The sequence below is a fragment of the Emydura macquarii genome, unplaced genomic scaffold (genome assembly GCF_026122565.2).
Source record: "Emydura macquarii macquarii isolate MOO-44397 ecotype Brisbane River unplaced genomic scaffold, CSIRO-AGI_Emac_v2 contig_1790, whole genome shotgun sequence".
In the NCBI taxonomy this organism is placed as follows: Eukaryota; Metazoa; Chordata; order Testudines; family Chelidae; genus Emydura; species Emydura macquarii.
In genome coordinates this window covers 13,862,384-13,877,337 of record NW_027131927.1, presented here as the reverse complement: position 1 = coordinate 13,877,337, position 14,954 = coordinate 13,862,384, and positions in this window count along the sequence as shown.

Sequence of the window (14,954 nt, the reverse complement as noted above, 5' to 3'; positions counted from 1 at the left end):
CTCGGCCCACCCCTTTTGGGAAGGTGCTAGCATGGAGCACTGGGCCCACGCTCCAGCCCCTTTTTGGCTGGTGGGCCCCTGTGCAAGGAGGGAACGGAAAATGATTCCTCACCCCTCTCCTTATGTCCCCTGGCAGTGCCAGCTACGGAGTTGGGTTCAACTCAGAAATCTGGGTCCTTCAGTTCCCAGAGAGAACCAGGATATGTTATAGGAGGTTCTTCATAAAGTTAGGGAGGCCAGAGGTCATGCTCTAGTTCTCTGCTTCAGCACATGGGGAGAAATCCTGGCCCCATTCAAGTCAATAGTAAAGCTTCAGTTGATTTCAGTAGGGCCAGGAGTCGTGTCTATCTGCTCACCCAACATGGTGGGATTTGAACCCATATGGAAACCAGAACTTGAGTTCTATACAATATAATATTCAGTGTGAATGTCTGTTTTAAATCTTATTTACAGATATATGTGCAAGGAAAGGACTCCCCTCTGCTTTCAAGCCCTTGGGGTCTGATTTTGTCCATATTAGCTGCATTCCTCCATCCAATCACGTTGATTTCCCCTTATTCCCATTATCCAAGGACTGCAGGCCCAATCCTGCAGCAATTGCTTTGCATAATTTAGGGCTTACTGAGTAAGGATTAAGGACTGAGTAAGGGCTGAGTTTTGTTTTGTTTTGGGGTCCTATTCTTATTCAGCTGGAAGCTCTCCCAATTTCTAGCATGTATTCTACCTGATCGAGTTTATGCTCCTTTCTAGTTGGCTTCACTTAGGCTGAATGTCCATTTGTTGAAGGGTGCCTGTTAGGCTCAAATAACCTCTTGACCTTCATCTCCTACCAAGCACTGGTTTATTTCTTGCCTTCCTGCTTAGGGCTATGCAACTCCTTTTGTGACACTGAGAGAGTAGGCTCAAGTAGTCTCCATGCAGAATCTACTGATTGGCTGAAGATTCATTTATCAGTGAACAAGGTTGTTTTAGCTACAGTCCCCAGCAATCTGCATGAGGCTGATTTTATTAGCAGTAATAGCAGCGTAAAGGTGGTCGAAGCCAGTAAACAGCCTTGCCTTTGTTGTTTGCTTTAAAGTAATCAATGCCATGTACAGCTCTCTGAATCTGGGACTTAATCAAATTAACTATATTTGTTTTTCGCTTATTGCTATGGATTTAGCCTTAATTAAACTCCTGATCCATGGACTTGTTTTCTTTCTAGGATGCCATGGGAAAGTTTGGGTTTTTTTTGGGTTGTGTCAATCCAAAAGCTGTTCTCTTTAAGAAGATTCAGATGCTTCTTCTATCAAGTTGCTGAGAAAGGCTTGATGACATATAACGTGTTATTAAAAAAGTTAGGAATCAAGATAATTGGAAAGGACCTAAAATAACTAAATAAATCCAGGAGGCCAGATCCTGGGCTGGTCTAAATCAGCATAACACTATTGGCCTCAATAGTTTACACCGGCTGCAGTCTGGTGTGCTGCCTTCAAATGCCACAGAGAGCTGTCCCATGGTCAAACTTTTGATGATCTAAACTGAACCTTTTAACTTTTTGGGGAAGGTCTATTCCCAAGAAGCAACATATATAAAGAATGAGGAGATTAAACAAGCTATTTCTCACCTCAGTGTATTTTATCCTAGTAACTAATAAAGTGGGTGCACATTTGAGATGCTTGAAATTTTTGGATGAAAGATTTTTTTGACAAAACGTTGCCTAGTTAAATGTTCTTTCTTCCAAAAGTTGCAGCTATTTCTATGAAAACCAATAACTTTTGGGGGGTTGGTTTATCAAAAACTGGGAACTAAACACGTTTTGGTGTTCAGTTTTTCATTAAAAAAATCCAGAAAGTTTCTGTGAACAATTTTGGGAAAATAATGAACATTTTTCATTTCTTGTGAATTTTTTCATGGAAAAAATTATCATTTCCTAGTGAATATTAATTTTTACATTACGTACAAATAGCTGGACTTTTACAGGGAAATGATTGCACTGTGGGGAAATTTTATCAAATGTTTAGAATTCCTGTATTTAACAAAATCAGTTTCATGCAACTTCTCATTTTTCCTGGAATCTAATGATGTGATCAAGTGCTTTCTTGAATTGTGACCAATAATGGCAACAAGTAATTCCCATTACCAGTACATATAAGATAATATACATGCAATACAATGTAATACAGTGATGAGGTCACTGGACTATTATTTGTCCCCACTGCAAAGCTTGTTTTGCTGAGCCAAGCTACCCCTCAGCACTTCCCAAAGTCCCATAATTCCATACTTTCCATGAGTGAAAGCAAATGTCAATATTCATGCTAATTTCTCAGGGCTGTGCAGCTAAGTGTAACTCTCATTAACTGTATCTTGGCATTTAGCCTAGGAAAAGTATATTAAAATGCGTTAAATAAAATCATGTACAATTAAGAGGAATGCCAACTCAGGAAAGATTTTAATCCATGATTTTCCCCCCTCAGTAATATTTTTTTTTTTTTTAGAAGACAGACCAATACCCTTTCAGGAAAGCATTCCCAGATGCTATTACTTGGAAAAACTTAGATCTGAAGTTTTTAGATATTTTCCCTGCACAGTCAGTCCCATTTAATAAATAGAATTTATTTTTAAATTATTTAGAATGTTATTTTGCTATTTTATTTTTGCAATTAACACACGTTGCAAAAAAAGAGATCGGTAAGCATCTGCCGCTACCAAATATTTAACAGCGTAACGTGGAAGCACTTTCACAAGCATGGTATTTAGAAGCAACTTTACCAATAGTTTCTGAAAACAGAACCAAAGGAAAACTGAACCTTAATATTGCCACACTTAAAACTTGCTCATGCAAAGACTCATATGCTTAACTGTGGAGCTGGTCAGAGAAACTGAAGCATGTGCTTAAAATGTTAAGCACATGCATAAGTGCTTTGCTGAATGGGGATGAAATTAAACGTGCTCATGCTTTCCTGACTCAGTCTCTCTGTGTGTAATACTGATAATGCATAAAGTTAGCCATGAGCATAAAGGTCTTTGTAGGATTAGATCCAAGAACCCTATTGGCCATAAAGTAACTGCAGCTTTCCACTCCAGAGGTAGCTGCATTTCAGTGGACAGCCAGTGATCTGTACTAACAGTGATCATCACTAAAAATTCACCATTTTATCACAATTACTCCACAGAGGTATCTGAGCTATCACACTTATTTCCTGTTCTGATTATATGCAGCGTCTTGTCTCTCTCACCAACAGAAGTTGGCCCAATAAAATATATTACCGCACCCAGCTTGTCTCTATAACATTCTGATTATAGGCACATATCATGATATTCTAGTTCAAGTGATAACATTTACCCAACATTGTCATGCTGTGGACTTTTTACTGATGACTACTGTCCAGTCTGCATGGTGATTAAAGGGCCTGATCTGGATCAATTTTAAGCACTTGTTACTCACACTGAGGGTTACTTCCCAAGCCTAAACATTTTCAAACTTAGGTGCCCAGAAATAGGTCACTAAAACCATATTTAGGCACTGCATTGAGTTGAATAGTTTTCAAAAATCTGTCTACCTTCCCTCTTTTCTAAAGGGTGTTTTTAAGTTTCAGCAGATGTCATTATAGAAACCCATGGAACCAAAGAGTTTGCATTTCAGCTGAATCTCCGGACCTGCTCTCAAAGTCCACCTCCTTCCCCGGGTAGGCAGAGCCTAACTAGTATTATCAAATAAAGGCAGGAGGCCTGGAATCTGCCTGGGTGCCTATTCTACAGCCATCCTGCCCTGCACATCAGAGCTGTAGAAACCTATGTTATGGTGGGTGAATGTCACCCTAGGTGTGCTCTGCGTGACACTGAGTTAAGGGCAGAGTCAAGATAGGTGAACTGTGCGGCTCCTTGATTGAGAGAGAATTACAGCTTTTCCCTGGTCAGCAATTCTTACGCTCACACAGCTTGATGGTATTTCACAGGGGTCCAGAAGTGAAATAAGCACTTCACTAAAATGCACTCCTAGAAGAAGATGGTGGCAAAAAAATCGACATGTGCCACAAAATGAGCAGAAGTGGTTTGTGCTCTTCCCCGTCTTTGGGAAAATGGGGTAGCCAGTCAGGTGGCAAAATAATGGAGGACACAAAATTATTCACATTGAAAAAGACGTGAGGAACTTCAGAGGCACTGGACAAAGTGAGGCAACCAGGCAATGGGATGGCCGAAGAAATCCAGTGAAGACAAATGCAAGGTTCTGCATGGTGGAAGGAATTATTTGAAACACTTGTACTCCGGGATGAGTTCTAAATGACCTGTAACTGGGAAAAAAAGACAGAGGAAGCTTTGTGAACAGTTCCTACAAACTTCTGCAATGCTTGTAGCAGCAGTCACAAAAGCAAATGAGATGTATTAAGAACAGAATCAAGACTAATGAAGGAAATATTGTATAAATCTATGATATGCCCGCTTAACTGGAAAGCTGCCTTCAATGTATATACAAGGATACAGGAGGGATGGAGAAAACCCAGAGAAGGCAATGAAAATGATTAGAGAACTGGAAAAACTTCCATATGGAGACAAATTGCAAAGAGGAGGAATACTTATTTTAGAGAGGTGGTGACTAAGAGGGGACACAACAGGAGTTTTATAGCTGGAGCACACATGATTGATCACTCCCTGCAAGGTTGTCTGAGTACTTCCATTCTAGATGCACTTTTTTAGTGGCTTATCACATTCACAACCTTTCGCCTCTGGCTTTGGCATAGTACTGTCCAGGCTGGCCATTGGGGTACAGGGTCCATGGGAGGATCTAAGCATCTAATGATCTAGGAATAGAACTGATAAGAAGGCAGAGGGGAGGGTGCATGGAAAGTTTTGACTTTTCAAACAAAAACGTCAGATCTTGGCTAAAAACTTCTTGGTTTTCACAAATTTTGTTTTTGTTTTTTTTACAGTCCAAAATTTCAGCAGAAAGCAGACATTTTCGATTTTTGTGTGTGTGTTTAAACCGCAAAGTCAATTTTCCATGAAAAAACGATTTTGACCGAAAATTTCCAACCAACCCTAGTTAGGCGCCTACGTCCTATTGACTTTCAGTGGGACGTGTGCTCCTCTGTTACTTAGGTGCTTCAGGAAAACCAACCCTGTGGCTCCCCAAGCAGGAATACACTTGAGAAGAGTTTCTAAGGGCATCTTGCTTCTAGCTAGGCCATGGATCCACGACTCCTCCCACTGGCTCCCATGGGGCTTTGAAGAGCCTCTCTGCTGCATGGAGAGAGGACATCAGGCTGCTCTGCTTTCAACAGGACAGGAGGGAGTTGGAGCTCGCATCTCTGGTACCTCTTTTGGCTGCACGTCTCCCTGCTTCACACCCATACCCTAATCCCCCACTCATGGCGATGTATGAAGGATACCCAGAGCCACACTGAGGGGCAGATGTGTGGTAAATGGAGGGTGCCTTCCCTTGCTTCTGGGAATCTTGTGGGTAGGGAAAAAGCTCGCTGACCCTACTGTGGCAGCTGCTGGCCTGTCTGGTCCTCTATGCCACCAAGAAATAGCCCTGGGGTGGGGGCTCCATCTCAGCAGGAGGCCAGGCTTCTAGCTGCCCCTCGGAAACTCTCCCTGGAGCCCCCACCAGTGACTTTGCTTGGAACGAGGCCCATGCTGGAGTCTCACTACTCCTATGTTTTCCTTGTCAAGTCAGTGCCTTGCACTGCAGCCAAGAGATAGTGGGGAAGGAGACATTGCCAGTAGGAGCTCTTGGAGCCATGTGTATCAGGCAAGCATGGGGGAGCATGACTGCTGCATTGTCCTTTGGCAAAGCACATCATCTGCCCTTCCTGCACAAGGCCACGTCTGCCAGCTAGAGTGGAAGGGGTTCAGATCCCTAGCATCATAGAAATGTAGGACTTGAATGGTCATCCAGTGCAGCCTCTGCACCCTTTTCAGCAGTTCTCTACTTATTCCCATTTTTTAGCTGCGCATTTGACTTCCTCCCTAAATTTAGTAGTTTGCGCTTGTTTATTGAATTTCATCTGGTCAGAATCTCCACTCTAAGGTCCTTTTGAATTCGAATCCTGTCCTCCAAAGTGCTTGCAACCCCACCCAGCTCGGTGTCGCCTGTACATTTTAAAAACATACTCTTCTCTCCGCTGTCCAAGTCATCAACGACCCTAGTCCATCTAATAGCCCCCTTTCCCATCCACTCTGGGGAGCCAAGGGCCCCCGACACCTCCTGTTGTGCCCGGCCTCTGTTCAGGACTTCAGCTTGGGAAAAAGTCTTTGCATCATTTTCTCTGGCCTTGTGCTGCTTAGACACAGCCTGGCCCTTGCCGTGCATCCACATTAGGTATAGCCTTCAGCAGGGCCCCAAGCATAATTTTTTCGGGCCCAGTACAAACTTATAACATGGGCCCCCTCCCACACACATACCACAATCCCTCATCCCATACATTCAATTTCATGAGCCATGAAAAATTTTTCCTCATGGTAATGGGGTTTGCAGCCTGGGCAGGACCCCCCAGGGCCTGCAGGCCCCGGTAAAGGGTACCCTTCTTCCCCCTCCCCTCCCCCCCATGTGGGGACTCTGGCCTTCAGGCCCAATGGCAAATTGCCAGTACTTTGGTGTCACACTCTGCGCATGCCCCCTGCCATCTTGGCTGATGGACTGATCTACCTGTGGAAAGCAGTGCACATCCCAGGGAGAAATCCTGGCCCCTCCTGAAATCAGTGCGAGTTTTGCCATTGGTATCACTCCAGGGTCATAAAGAGCTCCCATGCTCTAGTAACAAAAAAATGCCTTATTACTTTCCCTCAGCACGCTGCAGGGCCGGCATCACATTCTAGTCATTCTTCCGCTTATAAAACGCACCTAACAACCTCTAAACACGCATGCCACACTTGCAAAGAGTGACATTCATGCTTAGCAGAACGCTGTGTCAGACTCAAAAACCTCCCTACTGTGGCAATACTGCCCATCCAACCTTCCAGATACTGACGTGAATAAATACCATACCTAGGCCATGCCTTATGCAGAGAAGAGCATCTAACACAGTCTCTGTGGAACCCGCAAGGGAAACAACTTCCAGAAGTGACTGTCCTCCACTTACAACATACAGGCTCTGTTATTAGTTATTTTATATGAATTTCAGTGATGTCTAGAGACGTTAGTCCCATTGTGCTGGGTGCTGTACAAACATATAACCAAGACTCAGTCCCTCCTCCAAAGAACTTATCAATAATGGCACAGCCAAGACATCTGACCCACATCATTTATCCACCAAATACTCCGTATCCCTGCGGAGAGACTTAACATTTGAAAGCCAATTTGGTTTTAAGTTCATCCCAGAGCCACTGCTGTTCAACTAGGCAATTCCCCTGGAATGGTAGACCAGTGAGGGGCTCAACAACATTTTCTGATGCTGCCATGTGAAAGCAGGAAGAACGAAAGTAGCACTTTCAGGGAATCCAAAGCGGTAAAGGACATTTAAAAAAAGGGTAAGAAAATCAGTTTACATGTGAGAGGCACCAGACTAGAGCTGGGTAAAATCCCTCCCCCTCAACTGAAACACGCACATTCGGGTTGATCAAAACATTTTGAAAATGTTTGTTGAATTTGCCCAATTCTTTCAGACAAAACAAGCAAACAAATTCAAAAAAGGCAAAATGTTTCATTCCGACATTTTCAGTATGAACAGCTTTGATATTTTTTTAATTTGAAACAATTTTTTATTTTGAATTAAATTTTTTTTTTAAAAAGGTAAGAAAACCTTTGATAAGCAAACGAAAAATTTTGGTTCAGGTCAATCAAGATGTTTCATTTGATCCAAAACGAAACATTTGACTGTTCTGGTTTGCTAAAAAATTTGGAAAAAAAAAAAAAAGATGTGTGTCAGTTGAGCTGAAATATTTTCGTTTTTGTCAAGTTTCGCCACTAAACTGAAAAGCTATTTATTCTCACAGCTCTGCTCTAACACTCCTGTGGTGACTGGTTCCTGAAGGTCCCTGAAGATGGCTGATATTATCAAAAGTGGGTGATCAGTGTCCTGAAGTTCATCTGCTGTGCATAAGCACAGTGACACTGGAGGGAGTGAAAGTGTGTTGATGCAGAGCAGCGGAGGCTGTGGCTCACAATGTTAAACTGCACCCCACTAGCAGAATGAAATGGGGATCAGGTTCTGGGAGGAGTGTTTGGAGCATAAATTAAATGTATATCACTCTTCATCATCTGCACATGTGTAATCACAAAGGACTAGTCTGACTTCATGCATGTTGCTGTTTTTATCTTTCACATCTGTCAGCTAAATCAGAGAGCCAAATGCAAAACGTAGCACGCAGGAAAATTATGTGCATTTGTGACAGTCCCTGGAGGGCTTTGGGTCCATAAAGCAATGAATGGATTATAATGAGGCATAAATATAGTACTTTCATCTGTAACAAATAGAATCTTGCACTGCTATTCATGTAATGTATGCCCATTTTCTCCAGACCAGTAATCTGGAATTTCAAAGGGGAAAAAGAAAGTGTGTGTGTGTGTGTGTGTGTGTGTGTGTGTGGGGGGGGGGGGGGGGGCATGAACAAACTGAGAAATATATGAGACAATGGATTTGGCATCATCTTTGAAAACTTCAGATTCTTCCAATGCAAAAAATAGGTGCAGTTGTTTTTGGAATTATTTTCAAATCCAATGTGCAAAACGAATCGCCCAGAATGGAAGCAACGGATTCAAGAGAGGACATGAGGGTTCAATATCTTCATTTTACTGAGCACTTTTTGCTTTACTATAACCACATGCAGGGTTTTCATATGTACAGCACTTGCAGACAGGGTACATGGCAGCTTGTTGCTCTGTATAGGCCCCGTTCAGATCAGATCAGAGATGAACACTGCTTCTCATACCTCTCTGATTCACCTCTTGTTCTGAACGATCATCCTGGGACCTGGGCCTGCACTCATTATCTACTCATTTTCAGAACTCCTGCTGTCTGCCTACCTGCTTCAGCTGATGCCATCAGCTACCATGACTTCCGTGCTATGCTTAGTGGAGATCTTTCACATTCAAACGGGTCCCCATATTTACAGGCAATCTGCTATGCTTTGTGTCTCATGGAGTTGTCAGTAAAAGTGAAAAAAAAAAAAAAAATCAAACCAGATGGCACATCCCCACTCTCTGAAAGCACACCCACTGCAGTGAGCTGACATGGCCCATTTGCATGGATGAGGGATTGCTGATACTGCTGATCTGGAGTATTTTGGGGGGCATCTTTCATTGCCCACTTTTGTTTTACTCCAAAGGGGTGACTGGACCTCAGAGCTGTCTGCTCATTGGTGCCACATGAGACCCTTTTCCTTCTCCGAGCAGAGAAATCCTGGCGTCTTTGTGCACTGAGCCGGCTCTATGCGAATGACATGCCTGTGTAAATTCCTCATCATCCCTGCAGCCTTAGGGACATCAGTGGCAAATAAAGAATGACACACCCCGGGGTTGCTTGCTACTCCATTTGCAAGCTGTCATTCCCCAATCCGCAGCCAGAAGAGATCAAAAGGCTGCTTTCCAGCATAGGCTGGAGAGGTCTAGACACTTCACAATGAAAGTGCCCAGATAGCCAAACTCAGATTGCCCTGCAGGAGGGATGCAGAGGGTGGAGAACTCTGCAGGGATCCTCCCACATCCTTACTTTGGGGTAGGGGGAGGAGAAGCGAGAGAAGACAGACTCCAAAAACAATGGGCTGTGAGCCTTCCAACAAATCCTTCCTTCTGTATGAGCCTCGTGGTCTCCCCCATCCGTTTGGGGGAGGAAACCTACCCTACCAGGGATTCCTCTGGCCCTGGAATTCCCCCGGCTGCAGAGAGATCACAGCGAAAGAGAGAACACAGCTCCGAGAACATGCACAGGCCCATGGGAGCTGGGAGAGGGCTCCCCCCTCAAGAACATTCTGCCAGCCCACTCTGCCTCACAGCCCTCCCCTCATGGTGCTTCCCCTACCTGACGAGCCCTACTGAGTCAGTTCAAAAAGATGCATGAGGGGAAAACGCTGTTTGAAACCTGTGTTGTGTTTGCCAGGCAGTGTTCCAAAAATGCAAGGTGTTTGTGTGGGTCAGCTTAGCCCCACAGGGCCAGAGGCTGCTTTGATAAAGCTCACGGCACTCAGACACATATTGCTTCAAGCACTGTCACTGCATCCACGTTTGGCCCTGCACTTGGCTGAATCACAGCCCAGCGGGCTGTGTCCACACTGTGTTTTGAAAAGTGCAGCAACGAGCCTCAGAGCCTGGGTCTGAAGCCTTGGGCACGTGGGACTTCCATGGTGGCACCAAAACCAGCTGTGTAGACGTCGTGGATCAGGCTGGAGCTTCAGCTCTGAAATGGCTTCTCTCCCCGCCAGGTATCACAGGCCAAGCTCTTGCCCGAGCCCGAACATCGACAGTTGTTTTTAGCACCAGAATGCGAGCCCCAGTCTATAGACCCAGGCCATGAGACTCACTGTAGACATATCAAGGGCTTGATCCAAAATCCACTGGAGTCAGAGTCCAAGTGAGCTTCCATGGCTTTTGGGTCAGGCCTCTGGGGTGCATCTGATGCACAAAATGTGCAGAAGAGTTCTGCTCCAATGAAATAGAACCAAAAAACATGAGTCATTAGCATATGTATTGCGCCCATGTGACTTTGGCAAACAGCTGAATTGTCCTAGCGAGTGTGAACTTTGAGCAGAGAGAATTGTGGAAGGATGCTAATGCCCTCTCGATTGCCAAGATTAACAAAGACTCTCTGACTTTACCTTTTTCTCAGGCACTGACAAGTTCCCTGTTGCCCAGTGCACAAAACAAATGTTTTAGGGGAGTCTCTATGCAGAAATTATCCAGCCAAAACGACTGGCAGAAGTGGCACCATATTTCAGGACTGGCTCAAATCAAGAGCTATGAAGTTGATCAGTGAAAAGGAACATTCAGCATCGTCAAAAACAGGTGCCCACAGTCAGATTACGTTTCATGTCAATAAGAACTGCTAAGTGCTCAACAATCCTGAAAATCAATTCACTTATTTCAATGCCTAAATGTGGACTTTGGAGTGGGAGGTGGTTAAAAAATTTCCACCGTAACTTTGATACAATAGAAAATTGGATTTTGGACTAAATGAAAATTTTCATGGAAAATGAACACACTTTTTCAGTTGTCAGATGAAAAATTTCAGTTTTTGGCAGTGTCCAGATACATTTTTTTTTTTTTGGATTTCAGCCAAAAATTTGAGGTTTGAGGATGGTGGATGTTTCGGGTTTTTTTGTTTGTTTTTCAAAGAAAAAAAAATCAAAATTTTATATGGAAAAGAATTCTGAGCGGCTCTACTTTGGAGATTATCTTTAGACTCTCATTTTGGCCTCTATATTGTAACAAACGGATAGCTTTCCCATGCGTCAATATTTGGAAGTAGGTTATAATTATTGTGATAGCTCCTGAATTTCTACAGCTAGTGTTCTCAAAAGGGCCTAAGGGAATTGGTACCTAAACACCGTAAGGAGTTGGGCAACAGTTGAGTGCTTAATTTCCTTAAGCACCTTTGAGAAGCCCAGCCTGTATGGATAGAAAAAAACGGTTCTGCAGAAATGTAGAATTCTGCTCTACCAATGAGCTAGTTTTCCATAAATAGCAATCACCACCAGGCCCTGGTTCAGCAAGATACTTGAGCATGTGTTTAAATACACGGCTAATCCTATTGGTTTCATTGGAACTGCTCTGACGCGTAAAGTTAGGCACTTGCACAATAAATAAATAAATATAGTGCTTTTAATCCATAGAATGCAAAGTACTTTATAATGGAGGTCAATATCATTATTCCCCATTTTACAGATGGGGAAAGTAAGGTGCAGACTGGGAAAGTGGCTGGCCCAAGGTCACCAAGAAGATCAGTGGCAAGGCTGAATGGGCACTGAGGAGCATTAGTTATCTGCCTACTCTTACAGCAATGAATGACTGGGGATTCCACTTATAAGAACATTTAGGAAATTTAATCTATTTCCCTGGTATCCTTTTGATGTATCTGGATTCTAGCACGCTGACTGATCTTCATTCAGCCCCTGTGCCATAGCATGCAAGATAACCAAGGAGAGGAGAAATATATTTATAGAGCTAAGGAGGGATTTACATAGCTGGTTCCTTGGGAGCTCTTACCATGTACTGGATCAAAAATCAATTTTAAAGAAATTGCTTAAATAAATACATATTTGCCTGATAGAATGCAATAGCTCATTCTGAGTCTGGATGGAGCAGTGAGACAATAAAATGCACACTCAGACCTGAATACAAGCAGCTCCTCCTTCCTAACATCTCCAGGCATTTGGACCATCCATTGACCACAATGGGAATCCCAACTGCAGAAGGTTTTGCTTGTTACCCAAAACTGACCAAAGTCAGGAACTGAAGCTAAGTGTGGCACTGCAGTTTTTGCATTTGCCTGCTGCCCTTTTCATCTATATATTGTTTCCCCACGATCAGGTGAGCTGTGGATTATCTGCAGACGTTAACTTTGAATTTTCAGCTTTAACTCTACTGACACGCAATTTGCTTTGAGTTTAATCTATCTTCTCTGGAATAAATAAGCACTCAAAGCACAAGGGAAAAACTAACGGCACGTCTGTACTGCAAAGCTGAGGGCTTCCTTCTCTCCAAGGACTAGGGTGCTCTGATCCCCATAAGCCACCTTTCTTTTCTATGAGAGAGAGGCCATGTTTATTTAAGATTTGTTTCATCTTCCATTGTCACATGATAAAATTTACTTCACGATTGAAAAAGTTGCATCATCCCTTGCACTTCTGGACAATGAGAGCGTAGCAGGCAGAGCTACAAATGTCTGGTCTTGGCTTAACATTTGCTCTCCATTTCCTTTGATGTGCACTGGAGGGATATTACTGACTGTAATAGTTCTCTTCTTTAATTAGTCTTCGGTTGGGATTTTTTTGGCTGATTATCTTTAAATGAATTGTTTTATTTTTGTCTCTAAAGGATTTGGCATATTTTCATCACTGTGTACAGCAGACATGACCAAATAGCCCCCGTTAGCACTATGGGAGTTATTTGATAAGGCCTGGTCTACACTTACAACAGAAATTAAGAAGTCGATGAGAGTTACTCAAGCTACTCTGTGTAGCTTGTGTGACTCCCATTGACTTCTTAATTTCCATTGTGTGCGGCATCTTCACTGCACTGTGCCACTTGAGGGGGTGGTTTTAATAAGTTGACTTCTGGATCGATTGAGCGGGTCTTCACTGACCTCTCAATTGATCCGGATAAATCTATCTGATGGTGGTGAATTTGCCACCGTCAGTGAAGATGTACCCTAAGTCTCCCAACAAAATTCTCCTCTTTTCTGCCTCTGTCTTGGTTCTCCATTGCCTTTCACCCAGTTGGTGAGATGCTCTGTTGCTTAAACCAGTGCAACCTGAGTGTAAAGTGGGTGTAAAATGCTATCAACTCAGAAGGGCAACAATTTGCAATCACTTTGCACTGGCGTGAATGACTACACAAGGTGCCAGGCACTGGAGAATCTGGCCTCTGATTTCCTAGACCTGTGCTTAGTGGGCATAAAATACTAAATTAGCATTCACCATTCACTTATATCAGTAAGAAAATTTTACATTCTCTTTGCACTGGTTTTAAGAACTATACAAGGTGCAGGATGATAGAGAATCAAGCCACAGTCTGACATGAGGTATTTGTTAAAGAAAATATCTACACTACAGATGCAAATAAACAGGCTTCAACTCAGCTCCAGTTCCAGCCTTGTCACCTTTGTTTACCAGTGACCACACCCTGTGTGGAATTCTATATAGCATGCAAGGACAGCATAATATATTGTTAGTAAATATTAAATCATATAAATGACTATACAAGGCTCTAGGAAATAGAGATTCAGGCCTCTACTGAATAATCTACAACACCCATGATTTGGAAACCAGCTCAGCCCATCTGAAGCCTACTTTATACTACAGCTCTAAACAAATTTTTAACCAATTACAAGTGTGTGTGTGTGGGGGGGGTTAATGTCCCCCATGTTTGACTAGACCTCAGAATCAAACTGCTATCTGGCATCAAGGCAAGCCAATAAACTATATATTTTTTCAGAAATCCCCAGATAATAAGTACCAAGGTTTTCCCTGTGGTCATACTGTACATTGTAGCTCCATCTACAAAAACTTTAAAAAGAGTTAATAAATAATAGACTAACATTTTGTGGCCACTAGTATTCTCTTGTACAGGAAAAAAAATCGATCAGAAGGACAATACAACTGTAAATCACCTTCCTAAGATCTGGTTGTCATGTTCTATCATATACTTTCTCAAGGCTATGAATACGCTTGTTCATAATGTATTAATGTTCTTTATGGAGAAAATTTCCATTCTTTCACTATTTCATCACCTGAAAGGCAGCAAAGTCAACATGTCTAAAAAGAAGCCCTTTTCCCCCACACAGTGTACAACTCACCTGTGGAACTCGTCACCAGGAGCTTAGCAGGAGCCAGAGAAGAACTGGGCATTTATATACAATAGGAATGATTAAAAACAAAACAGTCAGAGGAGAAATATAAACCCTCATGCTTTTAGAGCATAAGACAGGCTGTAATCAGTGACTGATGCCATGTGATCCTGTGGCTGAGATGCTAACCTGGGACTTGGGAGACATGGGTTCTAATTCTGACAGATATCGATGTGCTGAGGCATGTGAGGTCTTTGAAGCAGAGACTCTCTCTCACTATGTGGTTGTATAGTGCCTTGTACATTGGGGCCCTCTACTGGGGTTGAAAAACCCCATACTAAGCATAGGCAGAAAGGAAAATCTTCCCTGCTTACAGGCAATCAGATTGAGAACACCCCAGCACAGCTGCCAGAACTGCCAATCCTAGAGCCACGCACTCACCGCTGCGACGGATTAGGAAAACAAACCCAGCTATAAAAGGAGGAGACACACAGAGGGACCAGGAGGCAGAAAGGTCAGAGGTAATGGAGG